This window comes from Rhinolophus hipposideros, assembly GCF_964194185.1.
Source record: "Rhinolophus hipposideros genome assembly, chromosome: 21".
In the NCBI taxonomy this organism is placed as follows: Eukaryota; Metazoa; Chordata; class Mammalia; order Chiroptera; family Rhinolophidae; genus Rhinolophus; species Rhinolophus hipposideros.
The window spans coordinates 32,308,204-32,326,615 of record NC_138067.1 but is presented as its reverse complement, the minus strand read 5'-3'; the positions used below and the strand labels follow the sequence as shown (position 1 = coordinate 32,326,615).

General features: G+C 48.3%; 1 protein-coding gene across 1 annotated transcript in view; it reads right to left on the bottom strand.

The window, feature by feature from the left end:
• The window catches only part of JPH3 (junctophilin 3), a 79,877-nt gene that overhangs the window by 52,161 nt on the left and 9,304 nt on the right, over nucleotides 1-18,412 (bottom strand). The gene's annotated exons all lie outside the window — the stretch shown is intronic.

Below are 18,412 nucleotides of genomic sequence, written 5' to 3'. Positions count from 1 at the left end.
AGAAGAACTACAGTCTGGGTGAGTGGCAGCTATGGGAACACTTGGCTACAAACTGGGTACTAAAGAGGCTCTCTTAGGAGGCAGAAAGTTCCACGTTGCTGGAGGTATGGAAAAAGAGTTTGGAAGAGCACTCGGTGGGAACACTTTAACTGCATTGGGACCTTAAGTGCTTGGGGACCTTAAGGCATTGAGATTGGCAGACCTGATATCCCCCAAAGCATCAAAAGCAAGTATTTGAAGAGATAGTTGCACACTTGTGTTCATAGCAGCAGCATTATTCACTATAGCCAACAGGTGGAAACAACCCAAGTTTCCAAGGACGCATAAATGGATTAACCAGATGGGGTCCATCCAGACAATGGCATATTATTCAGCCCTGAAAAGGGAGGAAATTCTGGCATATGCTCCAACATGGATGAACCTTGAGAACATTACGCTGAGTGAAATAAGCCCGTCACAAAAGGGCTAGTACTGTATGATGACATTTACATGAGGTGTCTAAAATAGTTAAATTCATAAAGACAGAAAGTAGAAAGATGATTGCCAGGGGCTGGGGGAAGGGAGAAGTGGGGAGTTGTTTAATAGAAACAGTTTCTGTCTGAGGTGATGGAAGTTTTGGAAGTAGATAGAGGTGATGAATGGCTGCATAACATTGTGGATGTAATTAATGCCACTGAATTGTGCTCTTAAAGGGGTTAAAATGGCCAATTTTATCATATCTATCTATATCTTAACATAATAAAATAAAAAGGGAAAAAAATCAGCAAAACTGGGCTCATATTCTTGCTCTGCTTATAGGCTGTGTGACTTTAGGCAAGTTTCTTTCTCCCTCTTTTTTTTAATTTAAGATTTTATTGGGGAAGGGTAACAGGACTTCATTGGGGAACAGTGTGTACTTCCGAGACTTTTCCAAGTCAAGTTGTTGTCCTTTCAGTCTTAGTTGTGGAGGGCGCAGCTCAGCTCCAGGTCCAGTTGCTATTGCTAGTTGCAGGGGGTACAGCCCACCATCCTTTCCGGGAGTCGAACCTGCAACCTTGCGATTGAGAGGACATGCTCCAACCAACTGAGCCATCCAGAAGCTCAGTGGCAGCTCAGCTCAAGGTGCCCTGTTCAATCTTAGTTGCACGGGGCCAAGCCCACCATCCCTTGCGGGACTCGAGGAATCAAACCGGCAACCTTGTGGTTGAGAGCCCGTACTCCAACCAACTGAGCCACCTGGGAGCTGAGCGGCAGCTCATTGACTTCATTCTAGTTGCGGAGGGTGCAGCTCGCCGGCCCCTGTGGGAATCGAACTGGCAGCCCCGTTACCCAGAGCTCGTGTTCTAACCAACTGAGCCATCCGTCTGCCCCTAGGCAAGTTTCTGGACCTCTCTGTCCCTCAGTTTCCTCATGTATAATAGAAAGAACCGAAAATTCCTCACACCATAGGTCGCTGTGAGAATTAAATGACCCTCAGCAAAGTGAGCGTCCACTTGCATCTGTCCTTCATGTTATTAGAGGTATTAGCAGGCCTCAGCAAGACACCAAGGAGGGGACATTCCATCTGGTAAGGGCTTTAGGGTGAGAATGGGGGGAGGAGGTTCTGTCCCATTACTCTTCCAACTCACTGTCGCAGAGGCTGCACACCCGAGGTTCAGAGGCAAAGATGAGCTTGTTCTGAGCAACAGAGAAGATGGAACTACGGTTCCAGATCCGGGGTGCAGGCTTTCCCTCCCACTCTCCCTGAGCTCCCATGTCCTGCCATCCTGGCCTTCCACAAAGCCACCCAGCCGTGTCCTTGAGGAGTTCAGTGACCAGGACAAACCACAGCCTCTCTGAGCCTGTTTCCAGTGAAGCGAGGGCAACCACTCAGTGACTTACTCCTGAATTCTGGGATTTTGGAGATCCCATGATGGATTAGCTGACACTGAGAAGGGTTAAAATGTGCACACAGGGCATACCCAGGGCCCAGACAAGGGTGACCAGCTAGGACAAAGGATCTGTAGAGCGAGGCCTCGTTTAAAAATATATACATCACTTCATGTCCTACACAGGCAAATCCACAGAGACAGAAAGCAGACTGGTGGTTGCTGGGGCTGGGGGGAGGGGAAATGGCAGTGACTGCTAACGGGGATGGGGTCTCCCTTTGGGGTGATGAAAATGGTTTGGAACGAGATAGAGGTGGTGGTTGCACTAAATACACTGAATTGCCACTGAATTGTTCACTTTCAAATGGTCAGTTTTACATTATGTGGATTTCATATTCATTTTTCAAAACAGATGTAATGATTGGTAGCAGAGAAATGAATGGAAGCACTGTGAAAAAATATATATAAATAATTTCAAATTCCCAAAATTACACAAAAGAAGAGCTGGTCAAGTTCTAAGGGATTTTGAGAGTAGAATCAGGGATGGGCTTTAAAACTAACCCCTGTGGTCGATCAGGTCTTGCTGGGGTGACTAGTCTAGAAATGCTGGAGCTCTGGAAGAGCAGAGCTCACAACCTGGGGGACCTCACTTCACTTCTCAGACCTCGGTTTAGTTCCCTGTTAAGTAGGCGTGATAACTGTACCCACCCGCTAGGTTCAAATTCTATAACATATGCACAATAAAGCACTGGGCGTGACGGGGCGGCTAAGCCTTCCTTGCCCAGAGTTTGTAATCTTCTTGTATTTTTGTCCCCAGTGGGAACACATCTCTGATTTCATAAGTGACGTCAATAAGAAAATGGATTTCAATATACAGAAACACTCTCCAAATCAGCTCCGCTATGACTGGCCAGGGCAGCTAGGCCTCATGGCTACACAGCAAAGTGTGGTAAAGGGTAAGAGAGAATGCAGGCCAGCTCAGCGAGCAGGAGACAAGGAGACGGCCAGGAGCCAGGAGATGGTGCCTCCAAAAGAGAGGCTGTCGGGCATTCCCACCCTCGCTGGGCCTCTTCTCTCACCAAAGTCCTTTCTTTTCTCTTTCTTTCTCTCCCCACTCACTCCATTTCTCTCTCTCTCTCTTTCTCTCTCTCTCTCTCTTTCTCTCTCTCTCTCTCTCTCTCTCTCTCTCTCTCTCTCTCTCTCTCTATCCCTCTCCCTTTCTCTCTCTCAATGGGGTTGGTGGGGGACCCCATCACCCATAACACCATCATGACCTGGACAGGAGATCCGAGTGGACTCAGGAGAGGAAATAAACCTCTCCAAATCTCGCCCATCAATGACAACTAGAATGATCCAGATGGTGGGGACAAGCAGATGAGTGAGACCAGTGGGTCTCAAGCTTGAACAGAATCAGCATTCGCCATCAGGCATGTTAAAACCCAAGTTTCTGCACCAGTGGGGTGAGCATGGCCTGAGAATCGGCATTTCTAATAAGCTCTCAGGTGAGCCTGACGCTGTGCTCCGGGGACTGCCCTCTGAGGTTTACTAGACAGCCTCTCCAGCACCTGGCATAGCACCTGGTGGGCGCCAGTGCTGTCTGCTTCAGGAAACACCTGGGTCCGAATCTGAAAACCAGAGCCCCGGCCGGAGTGCAGCCTGGCTAGCTCGGTCCACACTGCTCAGCCAGCTAAGACCCAGCCTCAACCCCAGCTCCTGGCATCTTGACAGTGTGGACTGTTGGCTCTTGCCAAGTTATATGCATCTCTCTAGGGCCCCACTTGTCTCACACACTCTTATTTTCCTCCTCTGTACCCCCCACCCATCAGCTGAAGTCATGAAGCCTTCATCACGTCCCTAGAGAAGCAGCCTCATGGAAACACACAGCCTCACTATGTGCCAGAGTCCAGGGCTGGGACAGCATCAACTTGGAGACGCACAGCCAGATGAAATGGCCTCTAGTCTCTGAAGCAACAAGCCCAAGGCACATGCCAGATTTGGCCACAAGAAGCCCATGTGGAACGGCATCTCCCTGTGAGGGTAACGGACACGAGGAAGCACTGAGCAATACCTTGTTATTTCTTTTGCTTCACACTTTAACTAAGAAGTAGTTTTCCCAGAGTTTCTGGACACAAAAGGCAGAGTGTACTTCATTCAGAGTTAAAAAGACCAGCACAACAATTTCACAGCACAAGGGCCAACCCCAGAAAAATCCAAGCCCGGCAGAAGTCTGAAATGCCTGGTGAGGAAGCTACTGTTCCCCAAACATCCCTGAAGATAAGAGTCACCTGTTGTATTTGTATTTGAGAGAGAGAGAGAGAGAAACACATCCTCAGGCCCCAACTCTGACCTACTGAATCAGGATGGCCCGAAAGGACCAGGTAGTTTGTACACGTCCTAGGTGGTTCTTCTCGTGAGGGCATCCCCCGGGTATATTAGAGATGTGGAAAAGGAAGACCAGGAGGTAAAGCGACTAGTCCAAGGTCACCCAGGCTCATAGGAAGCAGAGCCAGGGTAGCAACGTCACAGCACAGGTGGGCAGACTATGTTCTGGAACCTTCCCTCCTTTACCCTGTATCCTGGCCCTCTCTCTACATTTTCTACATCATTAATAATGGTTGCAACTAGTTCAACACATGAAGTTCCACAATCATATAAATTACAAGCCAGGCCTGTCCTGCGGGAGACCCTCCATTGTTCATTTTTGAGAGCTAACCTTTGTACACCATGTTAAGTTATGTCCTTAGGATAAATTCCTGGAATAAAATTGCTTGATCAAAAGGAATGCTTTTTTCTTTTTTTTCTTTTTTTTTTTAGGTTTTTGATAAATTGCCCGTGCAGAAAAGACCACATAAAAACCACCATTTCCCCCACAGTGTCTCCAAAACCAGAAAGTGTCATTTTTAAAAGTCTGTTTCAGCTGGGCTCTGAAGAAGTATGGCCACTGGAAATTGTTATGGGATGAACTGTGTTCCTCCCACATCTCTATGGTGGGGTCCTACGTCAGAGCACCTTAGAATGTAACCGCATTTGGAGACCGTTTTAAAGGAGGTGATTAAAATCAGGTTGGTAGGTAGTGAGCACATGAAAAGACGCTTAGGTAGCGTCACAGATCCTGAGGGAATGCAACCCAAAACCACACTGAGTACCACCTCACACCCACTGGGGTGGCTACTATCAAAACAACAACCAACCAAAAACAACAACAACAACCAACCAACCAACCAGCCAAACAAACAAACAAAAGACAAGAAACAGCAAGTGCTGGAGAGGATGTGGAGGAACAAGAAACATTGTGTCCCTTTGGGGGGCATATAAAACGGTTCAGCCACTGTGGAAAAGTCTGGTAGTTCCTCAAGAAAGTAAACATACAATTACCATATACGCAGCAATCCCACTTCTGGGTGCACACCCAAAAGAATTGAAAGAGATATTTGCACATCTATGTTCATAGCAGCTTTATTTACAACAGCCAAGAGGTGCAAGCAACCCAAGTGTCCAGGGACAGACAGATGGATAAGCAAAGTGTCCACACAATGGAGTGTTACTCAGCTTTAGAAAGGAAGGAAATTCTGTAACACACTACAATACGAATGAACCTCGAGGACATTATGCTCAGGAAAGTAAGCCAGATACAAAAGACAATTACTGTATGATTCCACTTACATGAGATACTGAGGGTAGGACAGAGAGTAGGAAGATGGTGCCAGGGGCTGGGGGAGGGGGAATACGGAATTGTTGTTTAATAGGTAGAGAGAGGATGGCCATCTGTAAGCCAAGGAGAGAGGCCTCAGAAGAACCCAATCTTGCCAGTATCTTGAACTGTGAGACAATAAATGTCTGTTGGTTAAGCCTCCAAGTCTGCACTATTGTGCAGTGGCAGTTCTAGCAAACTAATACAGGATTCTCAGTCTCTAGCCAGGTGAATTAACTATATAAATAAGAAGCATACATTAGGAGGACAAACCAGGAGACAGGACGAAAAGCCAGATTGCCGAGAACACATAAGCAACACGTTTTAAAAGAGAGCCTTCTTCCTTCCTACAGGACATAGGAAGAAAAGTTTCTAGAGAAATAGAACTAAACGATTGTGCCCTAGGGACACGAGGCAGAGAAGAGGGTGGGGTGAGGCAAGGACCAGACACAGAACTATTAGGAGGAAGTCCTTAGTTCTGAACAGAGACACTGCCCACTTCCCAGGCCAAATCCAGCTGGAATATTATGCTTGGTCAGGATGGGGAGAATTTCTCCTAAGAGTCTGAGTTTGGCCAGGAGTAAAGGCTGCCACACACAGAACTTCCAATCAGCTTTTGGTACCTTACTTTAATAAATGAACAGCTAAGGGTCATCAGACATTAGGAGAACGCCTCCAACAAGGAAGAGAGAGACCAAAACATACAAATAAATGGGGAAAAAATTGGGGGGGGGTATCATGAAAAATGCAAAGTGTGAAAAAGACATCAAGGAAGTCAGAATTAAATCTTCAGATCAGAAACTGCATCCACAAAATGAGAATCAAATGAAATAAAATAGGAAGAGTCAGAAGAAAAGACAGAGCTCCTGGAAATTAAAAATATCATGGCTAAAATAATGTTGGTAAATGAGTTGGAAGAGAAATGCAAGAAAATCTTTCAAAAACTAGAACAAAAAGAAGAGGTGGGCAAAGTGTGAGAAAAAGTAAGAATATTAGAGTCATCCATGAGTCACCCCGAAGGCCCCACATCTATATATTAGGAGCTCCAGAGATCAATAAAGGAAAATTACCAAAGGTATAAAATACAGACATATCCTAGAATTGAACAATGTGAGTGTTCAGGCTGTAAGGACTCATAGATACCTTACACAATAAAGGAAAGAATGCCATACCAAGACATGACATTGTGAAATTTCAGAATTCCGATGAGCAAAGACCCCAAATACTTCCAGAGAAAAGGAGAAATAGACTACACGTGAAGGACTGAGAATCAGAATGGCATGAGACTTCTCAACAGGAATATTGAAACCTAGAAGTCAGTGGGAAATTGACTCTCCCCCCGACTCCCGCCACCAGTTCTGAACAAAAATGACATTCAGTCTAGAATTCTATACACAACCAATTTACCAATCAAGTAATCCAGCAACAAAAACTGTATCTTCCATGCATCTTTTCTCAGGAAGATACTGCAGGATGTGTTCCACCAAAATGAGGGGGTAAACCAAGACAGGAAGACACAGGGAGATCCAACAGGGAGAGGAGAAGGGAATTTCCAGGAAGCAGACAGGAGTTGGAGTGGGGGATACACACACACACACACACACACACACACACACACACAGATACATATTTCTCTCTACCTATATAACTTCAAGAAAGCAACAAAGGAAAATATACAAATGTCTAAACTATATATATATATATATATATATATATATATATATATATATATATATATATATATATATATATATACATTGTTTGTAGAGATTCTAGTGGGCTTGTTTGTGTGAAAAGCGACATTGTATTTGCCTGAGAATTTGGAAGGTGGAGAAAATTAACCAGAGATTTAAAGAGAACTATGCAACTGAAAAAATGAGGCAGTTACTAACTCAAGTTGTGAATGAAAAGCATATGGAATCAGAGTGCATTGCCTGGCTCAACAATAAGCAACACAGTCTTACAGTAGTGAAAAAACTGACTGTGGGTTCAGAGTCCCAGAGAGCAGTTTCCAGGCTCTCGGCCTCACATGGAAATGTGCTCACTGGCGTAGTAAATGGCCATCAACTGTGATTGGATGGCCATCAGCTGTGGATATTGGCCGTCAGCTGTAACCAGTGAGCCATTGGCCACTAATATAACTGCCCTGGCTACGCTAGCAGCAAATGGGGGCTAGCAAGATGGTGGCTGGCAAGCGTAGATTGCAGCTAGTAAGTGAGGTTGGTTGGCAGAGAAGTGGACGGCAGGTTACAGATCGTGTGGCTCCTGCGTCCGGTGTCTCCAACCCAGCCGCCAGCAAGGATATAAAGGTATGACTCCCCTACCTATGGCTCCGTGGGTGTTCCTGTTTGGCCTCACCATGTCCTGTGTTCTTATGTGGGGAGCGGGACCAGAGACCCTGTATGACACCCTGCATGACACTGACTATGGATTTAACAACAACAAAAATTGTGACATAACAAAACTGGAATGGTTAGGGAAGGGAAAAGGAAGATGGTTCCAGAGGACTGAAAAATCTTAATCTACCATAGGAGGAAGTCAATCGATAATGACTCAAAGAAAGCAGTTAAGTTCTCACATATAGCAACTTGGAGTAAGTCTCTGAAGACTCAGCCTAATGAGTTCAAAGCTGTAGCACTGGGCAGACGGAGGGCGCCAGGGTCTGGCTGATTTTTGTTCTAAGCACTATTTTGTTTTCAGCACTAATTGATGTCAAACTAGGGGGGACATACTTTCTGATACAGATTACAAATTCTTACAGGGATGGGAGGGAAGACACCTGTACGAGAAAATTCTTACAATAGTGATATTATCCTTGTTTTTTACAGCTGTGGAAACCAAGGTTCAGGGAGGATCTGTGCCTCATGGGGGTGGGGATCTGAACTGGGGCACCCATGCAAAGTCCTGCTCCTCACAGAGGACCCTGGCGGTGAATTCCCCGTCCATGTATTTTGAAGGCTGCTGGGGAAAGCCAGAAAGAATGGGCAAAAGTGGTAGGTCTGTTGTTTCCTGGGGTTTAGGGGTACAGAGTGGGGAAGCTTCCCTGGGAAAGCCTCAGATACATGCAGAATCGGGGCAGGAAAGTGACCATGAAAGGCCACGAGCATCTCAGGCAGATGACAGTGGTGGCTGTTGCTACTCTACGCCATGGTTCTCCTGGCACCATCAGTGTCACCTGGGAACTTGTTGAAATGCAGATTCTCAGGCTCACCCAGGCCCACTGACACTCTGGGAGTGGGCTGACAACTAGAGATGCAACATGCCTTCCAGGTGACCTTGAGGCCCTTCAAGGTCAAGAACCCAGGTACTCACATTAGAATCACCTGAGGAACTTTGAAAAATAATCACTGATGTTGGGTCTGCCCAGAGTCACAGATTCAGTGGGAGAGAGGTGAGGCCTGGGTGGCAGAGGGTTTCTTTGTTTAATTACTTTTTTCAGTTACAATTGACATTCAGTGTTATTTTATATTAGTTTCAGGTGTGCAGCACAGTGGTTAGACATTTGTATAATTTATGCAGTCATTCCCCTCCATTAGCCTAGTACCCACCTGGCACTATACATAGTTATTACCATATTATTGACTATATTCTCTGTGCTGTACTTTACATCCCCATGACTATTTTGTAACTACCAATTTGTATTTCTTAAATCCTTCACCTTTTTCTCCTACCGCCAACCCTCCTCCCCTCTGGCAACCATCTATAAGTCTGTTTGCTTGTTCAGCTGTGGCTACTTGGCCGTCAGCTGTAACCAGTGAGCCATTGGCCACTAATATAACTGCCGTGGCTACGCTAGCAGAAAATGGGGGCTAGCAAGAAGATGGTGGCTGGCAAGGGCGGATTGCAGCTAGTAAGTGAGGTTGGTTAGCAGAGAAGTGGACGGCAGGTTACAGATCGTGTGGCTCCTGCCTCCTGTGTCTCCAACCCAGCCGTCAGCGAGAATATAGTGGTGTGACTCCCCTATCTATGGCTCCGTGGGTGTTCCTGTTTGGCTTCACCATGTCCTGCGTTCTTATGTGGGAGCAGGACCAGAGACCCTGTATGACACCCTGCATGACACTGACTATGGATTTAACAACAACAAAAATTGTGACATAACAATACTGGAATGGCCGCCAACCCTCCTCCCCTCCGGCAACCATCTATAAGTCTGTTTCCGTTTGTTCATTTATTTTGTTGTTTAGATTCCGCATATAAGCGGGGACATACAGAGGGCCAACAGACATATGAAAAGATGCTCAATGTTACTAACCATCAGAGAAATGCAAGTTAAAACCACAATGAGACATCACCTCACACCTGTCAGAATGACCATCATCAATAAATCAACAAACAAGTGTTGGCCAGGATGTGGAGAAAAGGGAACCCTTGTGTATTGTTGGTGGGATTGCCAATTGGTGCAGCCACTCTGGAAAACAGTATGGCGGTTCCTCAAAAAATTAAAAATAGAACTACCTTATGACCCAGCAATTCCACTTCTGGATATTTATTTGAAGAAATCGAAATCACTAATTCGAAAAGATATATGTACCCCTATGTTCATTGCAGCATTATTTACAATAGCCGAGATATGGAAGCACCCTATATGCCCACCAAGAGATGACTGGATAAAGAAGTGGCACATATATACAACAGGATATTACTGGCCCGTAAAAAAAAAAAAATGAAATGTTACTATTTGTGACAACATGGATGGACCTAGAAGGTACTGTGCTAAGTGAAGTAAGTCAGACAGCGGAGGGTTTTAAAAGCTCCCAGGTAACACTTATTTCAGAACCAACGCTCATTTTCTGTTTTATATTGTTTTGTGAGGACCAGCGATCTAGTGGCTGAAAAGCTGCCTGTGGGTCCACCTTCCATCTTCACTTCAGACAGTAGGCTCCATCTCACATTCTCCCAGGAAGCCCACCCTACCAGCCCTCTTTTCTTACAACGGCTTGGGGCCCAGCCTTCGGGCACATGACTCACATTAAGGTAGATGATTTGTGGTAGGATTTATGAGCCATCATTGCAGGAAAAGACACACATCCACCCACAACCATACACAGTGGCTCCAAACCTCCCCAAGGCTGTCTCTGGGCCCTACGGAGACCTCCACAGGCCTCTTTTTCTGGAGTGCTGGGCCAGATGACCCCAAAGAGTGAGGTGGGGTGGGGCTGAGGCCTCTGTGTGGGGCTCTTATTCCAGAGGGACCGGCAGAGGAAGTGAGGGGTGTGTGCAGGACACCCACTAGACCCTTTGGGTTCAAGTCCAGCTCCCCCATCAACTGTGAGGCTGGGTGACTGACTTACCCTCAGTGTCCACATTTGTACATGGTGATGATGGTTTGTAACCGGCAAGGATGCAGCGAGACTGTGGCTCGACCTAAGAACCTGGAGGAGCCGGCGAAGAGTGAGAGCTGGGTTCCTGTGTGCTCTTTTATCCTCAGGGAGGCCATAGATGCCTGTTATATCCTCATGGAAGTCCCCCCAAGTGCCAGCCATCTCCTTATGGAGGTCCCCCAGAATCTGTCCCCTCTGAGAAACATGAGATAGGGTTGGAGGCCAGCTTGTCCTGCAATGTCCTTTGCAGTGACTTCTGATGTAGAGAGCTCCGTCACTGGTCACCTGTGAGCTTCCTCAAGCCCCCCCCCCCCACGCCGGGCCGCTCCCTCCCTCCACCAAGCCACAGCTTCCTGCAGTGCGGGGATAACACCCCCTACTCTAAATGCCTGTTTATTCTGCTAACCAATATCTACTAAGTACCTACTGCGTGCCAGGGGCTGACAATACACATAGAACAAGAACCTCTTGGAGCTGAGATTTAGAGGAACAGACATTCCGGGAATACCACCACTACAAAGAAAACTAAAGCTGGGCTTGGGATGGAGGGAGAACAGGGGCACAAATGTGGTCAGGACCACCTGCGTAGGTGACACTAAGTGGTTCCTGTACCCAGCAGATTGTATGTTCAGCAAATCACTGCTATCGCCATCCCATTTGGCTTTTCTCCAGGCACAGACGTCAGCACATCCAGGAATAACCAGTTCCCCCCGGGGGGTGACTGGTAAGGACTTCCTAGATTCCAGAAACCTCTTTAAAAAAAAAAAAAAAAACTGAATGGGAATGTAAAATTGTGCACATACTTTGGGAAACATTCTGGCAGTTCCTCAAACAGTTAAACATAGAATGACCATTATGCCCCAGCAAATCCATTCCTAGGTGTCTACCCAATAGATATGAACACACACATCTACACAAAATCATGTACACGAATGTTCACAGCAGCATTACCATAAGAGCCAAAAGAGGGAAACAACCAAAACGTCCACCATTGAATGACTGGACAAACCAAGCGTGGGCTCCCCAGACACTGGAATATTAGTCAGTCTTAAAAAGGAATGATGCATGGACGTGTGACAGATGGATGAACCTCAAAAACATGATGGTGGTGAGAGAAGCCAGTCACAAAAGACCACATGTCACATGATGCCATCTTTAGGAAATGTCCAGAAGAGGCAAATCCATAGAGACAGAAAGCAGATTAGCGGTTGCCATGGGCTGGGGGAGGGGAGACAGGGAAATGATAGCAAGGTACAGGGCTTCTTTCTGAGGTCGTGAAAACGGTCTCAAATCGACTGTGGTGGTGCCTGCACAACTCTGTGAATATACTAGAAATCATTGAATTGTATGTACACTTTAAACGGGGGAATTGTATGGTATGGGAACTATATCTTAATAAAGCTATTAAAAATAAAGCCGTGGGTTAGTAGAGACTTCTCTGCAATCTGAGCAAAGAGCAGTCTGGGCGTGAGGCAGCTCCAGCCTTCCTCTGCCCCGGGGAGGGGCACAGAGGTCTCTGCTCTCTCCTGACAAGACATCACAGCTGCCCCGTCCATCCTCCACTTCCTGCTAATGCCAAAAGCCTGGGTTTAATGACAACCCCCGCTTGGCCCAGGTCCTTCAGGGCCCCTTTCACAGAATAAGGATTTCCCAGAAAGCTTTGCTCAGCAAACCAGGGGGCCCCTATAGCTGGGGTGTGGTTCCAAGTGATGCCCCAAACCTCCACAGAACATGCCTGAAATCTGCCCAGAGGTCCCCAGTGGCCTACCTTGTTTCCCCGATAATAAGACCTAGACAATCAGTTCTAATGCATCTTTTGATCAAAAATTAATTAAGACCCGATTTTGTATTATATTATATTATATTATATTATATTATATTATATTATATTATATTATATCATACCCAGTATTGTATTGTATTGTATTATATTATATCCGGTATTAGATTAGATTGGACCCGGTCGTGTATTATTTTATGTTATACAAGACCTGGTCTTATAGTAAAATAAGACTGGATCTTATATCAATTTTTGCTCCAAAAGACACATTAGAACTGATTGGCTAGGTCTTATTTTCGGGGAAACATGGTATTCGGAGGAGATGGCTGGGTCAGGATTCCCCACAGGACAGAGAGGTGGAATGTCCAACTTCAGAGGTGACATTGGCTCCTGAAGGTGGGGTTTGTGCAGGGGTCCCCAACTTGGGGTGTGCAAACTCCCGTGGGGGCATGGTTATAATCAGGGGTCATGGGGAGAGAAATTAACCCTTATTTTTCACTAACCTCTACCCGAGATATGGCAGCAAAGCACAGTGGTGTTCGGCAAACCTGTGATTTTTGTCGTTGATAGAAACGGCACGTCCCATGAGAGTAACTGGAAACACGCTGGGATAGTGTTACACCCAGACCTGCCCCGGCCGGAGCAGGGCTGGAGAACTCAGGATGAACTTCACACCCACCTGCTGGATGCCAGAGAGGCCAGCCAAGGGTGGACAGGGCCAAGGACACACAGCCCCGTGCCCACCTCTATGGCCCCATGGATGCCACTCCAAGCTGATGTGGCCTGGGGAAGGGACACCCAGTACTGTGCCTTCACGCCCCGGATACTGCTGCCCAGTGCAGGGGTGAGACTGAGGGCTCCACATGTGGGGTCTGATATATGGGTTGGCGACCCTAACCCTTTCTGGGGTCCCCCCAGCCCCTCACCCACAGCTCCTCAGAGAATCTGGCCTGACCCTACCCCAGTCACACTGGCTCAGGGGCACAGCACTCCTTCCAGACACCTGTCACAGTCCCGGTTACCCAGGCAGGTGGAGCTGGGTGCCCAAGGCTGACAGGCCTTGAAGGCGGGGCTCTGCTGCCCCCCAAGGGCCCCAGCACCTGGGTAGCTTGAGGCCACTGCCCAGAGTCAGCAGTGCCCGTTCTAGCCCACCTCTCCCTGCCCTGTCATCTCAAACTCAGGCCAAGGAGGAGAGAGGAGAATGGCTGGGTATTCCAGAAACTTCCCTCAGCCATCACCAAGAGTGCTTGGGAGCACCAAGAGGCACAGGAGATGCCAAGGAAACCAGAGAGTGTCTCTGGAGGCACAAGGCAGAGGCGAGTTTAATGGTGTGAAGACCTGAGTTGTTCCCACCTCCTCCCCAAAAAGACCCCTGACCCCTGGGCACTCTCCTGGCTCCCGGCAGGGCCGTGCTGTCCTCCTGTTAGGCATAAACACCAACTTCAGGCAAGGTCGCCTGAGACCACGATACAGGGAGAGGGAACAGGTCACTGTAGCACCCACCCAGTAGCTAACCTCCCCTCTTGGCTACAAGGAGGGGTCACACCTTCATCCGGGTGCTGCTCCCTGCTCTGCAGCTGAGACTGAGTCCATCCCAGCAAAGAAATGCCCCCCTTTCTGACAGCACCCTATTGAGAGTGAATCCCACTCCCTTAGACCCTCCCCAAACCGCTCACCCAAAGCCCAGTCCCATCCAGGCTCTTCTAACATCCTCTCGCTTCATGGTCCCCTGGGGAAGGTCTGCCCTCAATGCAAACAGGAGTAAACGTGGCTGTTCCACTGCACATGTCTTAGCCAGAGGACCGCGGCACTCCTGAGGGTGTCCTGGGTGTTTCCCAGGATTCCTGCCCTCTGGCCACTATGGATAGAGGGGGAGGACTGGAGGCAGGGGGCTGCTCTCTTCCTGAGGGTCAGAGGCACCAGTGATCAGCCTACCGCCTCGGATCCCCACAAGCTCACAATCATCCCTGACAACGCCTCCACCCAGCTTGCCCCAAAGGCAGTACTGTTGAGAGTCCCCTCGAAATCCCCCATACTCCATGGACCCAGCTTCTATTTAATGCTCCTCACAGTCTCAAAAGGCTGTCACAGGACTGGAAACTGAGGCAGAGTGCCTGCCCTGGGGCAATGGAACAGCCAAGTGCCCAGCCCCCAACCCTACTCTATACTGGGGACAGTGTGGCCAGCGGGGTGAGGCTCCCTCCTTTGTGCCACAGGACATCCTGACTCAGAGGTTGTGTCGTGGACTTAACAGAGAGGAGCCTGGAAGGCAGTCCGTGCAGGACTGCTACAGTGGGAACAAGCCAGAAATGGCAGCTTAAAAACAGGGTTGAGTGAGAAACAATCTCTGCATCCCTGACAGCAAGGAGCAATTCATTCTCCCTCTCTCTCCTCCTTCTCCCCTCCCAAGCTCCCCCGCTTCACAACCTACCCCCTCTCTGTCTCTTCCTCCCCACTCCCCTCTCCTGACCTCTCTCCTCCTCTCCCTCCCTTTTCTCCTCCCTCCCTCTGTCTTTGTCTCTCTGTGTGTCTCTCCTCCCTAACCCCCTCCCTTCCTTTGTCTCTCCACTAACTTCCTTCTCTGGTTCACACATTCCTGCACTTTCCTCCTCCTGCTCCAGCCTCCAGCTAACAGGACACTGTGCCTGTGAACACCTCATGGCCACTGTCACCAAGGCTGCCTTTAGCCCGAGAAATCCCTGACCTCTGCTATAGTTCTGCCACTTTCTCTTGAGGAGCCACAATTAATTTCTTCCAGATTGGGTCCTGCACCACGGACGCAGCCACTCAGCCCCCACGCAGGGAGCACGAGTCCCCACTTTGTCTGTGGAACGCTGGAGCCGAGGGAAACTCCCAGCAGGCTGTGGGCTGGGACCTTCATCCCCAGTGGGTTTACCTCCTGTCTTGTTTCTCCTAACAGTTGAGTTCGTTCTGTGCAGGCCCAAAGGGTCAGCCTGTGGGCTCCACCTCCTGGGAGCATCTGGCCCCCAGCTGTGGCCCGGTGTGCTCTGGCACAGCCAAAGCCATGCTGGTTCCCGTGGTTCCCAGGTGGCCTTGCTCCCTCTGCCTCTGGGCACTTCAAAAAGCTCCTCCTGGAGCATCTGTGGTGGTCCCCACCCTCAGGTCCCTGTGGGAAAGTCACACCCCAGAGGCTTTCTCAGACATCCCAGATGCCTCCTGGCCGAGCCCCCTGTCCCATCAGTATCCAACAGGGAGCTGCGTCCCCCACACAGCCCGGGGGTTATTTGTTCACTGCTGTCCCTGGAGCCAGCTCACTGCCTGGCACACAGTTGGTGCTCAATAAATACCCGTGTGGGCCCCAACGTCCCCAGAGATACCACGGTTGTTCTCTCCCTGCTGGTAAGGCAGACCCTAAATGCAGCCCATCAAAGTGTCTGTGGCGAGAACTGGACAACATCAGCTGACTGCTCAGCCAGTGGGTAGTAGTCCCGGTTCCGTCAGGTTTGTACTTCCTGAGTACCTACTATGTGCCTGCCACCATGCTAGGTACTCTACGGGCAAGAGAAAGGTGCCCACACAGTTTATTTCAAGGAGTCCACCAACCAAGGGTGGGGGCAGCATGCAACAAGGCATTATGGGGGGGGGTGAGTCAGGCGCTGCAGTCTAAGTCACTGAGGGATCTACAACATGTACGAAAACCTCACAACTCAACAATAAAAAGACAACCCAATATTAAAGTGAGCAAGGATCTGCGCAGACATTTCTCCAAAGACATACAAATGGCCAAGAAGCACAAGAAAAGAAGCTCAACATCATTACCCACGAGGATGGCCAGAATCAAATGACAGACAATAACAGGCATTGTTGAGGATGCAGAGACATTAGAACCCTCGAACACTGTTGATGGGAATGGCAAATGGTGCAGCTGCCCAGGAACACTGTCTGGCAGTTCCTCAAAAGGTGAAACATATGACCCAACAATTCCATTAATAGGTATCTACCCAGGAGAATGCAAAACATACACCCACACAAAAACTTGTAGCACTATTCCCAATTGCCAAACAGTGGAATCAACCCAAATGCCCATCAGCCAAGGACGGATAAACAAAATATGATCCATCCACACACAATGAAATATTATTCAGTCTTAAAAAAGGAATGAAGTTCTGATACATGTGACAGCTACACCTTGAGAACATTAAAGGAAAGAAGCCGTTCACAAGAGGCCACATGTTGTGGGATTCCATTTCTGTGAAATAGCCAGAGTAGGCATATCTATAGAGACAGAAAGTAAATTCATGGTTGTCAAGGGTTGTGGGGAGATGGCTGCAATGGAGAGTGACCACTTAATGCATCGGGAGTCTCTTTTTGGGGTAATAAAAAATATTCTAAAATTAGACTGTGGTGACAGTTGCACAACCTTGTAAACATTCTAAAACCACTGCATTGTACACTTTAAAGGATGAATTTTTAAAAAGTTTTTAGTGGGGAATATTGGGGAACAGTGTGTTTTTCCAGGACCCATTGGTCGTTGTCCTTCAATCTAGTTGTGGAGGGCGCAGCTTAGCTCCAAGTCCAGTCGCCATTTTCAACCTTAGTTATAGGGGGCGCAGCCCACCATCCCACGTGGGAATTGAACCAGCAACCTTGTTAAGAGCTCGCGCTCTAACCAACTGAGCCATCAGGCTGTCCCTAAACGGTGAATTTTATGGTATATAAACTATATCTCAATAAAGATCATACCAAAAAATGTCACTGGGATACCATTTTTCTCCTCACAGCGTGTATGTAGGCTTGATATGGTACAATCTCTAAGATATAATAAGGAAAAGTGGGGGAAAATGTGAAGTGCAGAACATGGGCTATAATTCACCATTGATGTTTTTAAAAGGTTTACAAAAAAACAACAACAACAGCAATGATAGCTTATTTGTGGAACATCTGCATACAGCAGGCACGTGCTCAGAAATCTTCTCATCTCGCATTCGACCTTCCGGACAGCCGCGTGCAGGCCCGGAACCAAGGCACTGAGGTCTGAACTCAGTTCTATGCCATGTGAATCTGTGGCTTCTGGAATGTGACTTGGGCAAGTCACTCGAACGCCACCCTCCTTGGTTTCTTCCTCTGTAAATGGGCACAACATCAGATGGACCTCATGGGATGATAGGCGAGAAGATGGCCTAAGGGATGTAAATGGTGGCCACTTGATCCCATCTCTGCCCCTACTGTCCCCCCGCCTCCCACCAGGTGTTCCCGCCCCCTTGGCCTGACTACATACTCCAACACTGGGCTCGAGTCAGCCATGCCTCTGTTCTGTGCCCTGCCCAATTCTGAGCCCTGGGCAAGGTCCTTCCCTCCCCTGTCAAGCCCATCTCAGAGCAGGATGATGTCTACGTTTAGATCTCGACCCCCAACCCCCACTGCACCCTCATCCTCACCTGGCTTCAGGCAGCTTCTCACACTGAACACATTCCAGAGACGCCTGGCCCCTAAACCCACTTCTTCCCTCTGTCTTAAATGAGAGCTGGCTGTTCTGGCCTCGGCCATCCTGTTCAGCCCACCTTGGGGTTCTGAATCTCCCCAGCCCACAGCCTCCATCCAGATCCAGGCCATCATGTCCCCTCCCCTGAACACCTGCACTCCCTCCAGCTTCCAGTTTGCCCCCTCCCCCATCCCTTTCTCCACCCAGCAGCCACGGTGAGTGTCTGAAAACAACCGTATACAACTACCACAGGACCCAGGAAGCACACCCCTGGGCATTTACCGGAGAAACGATGGCTCATGCTCACATATAAACCTCCCCAGGAAAGTA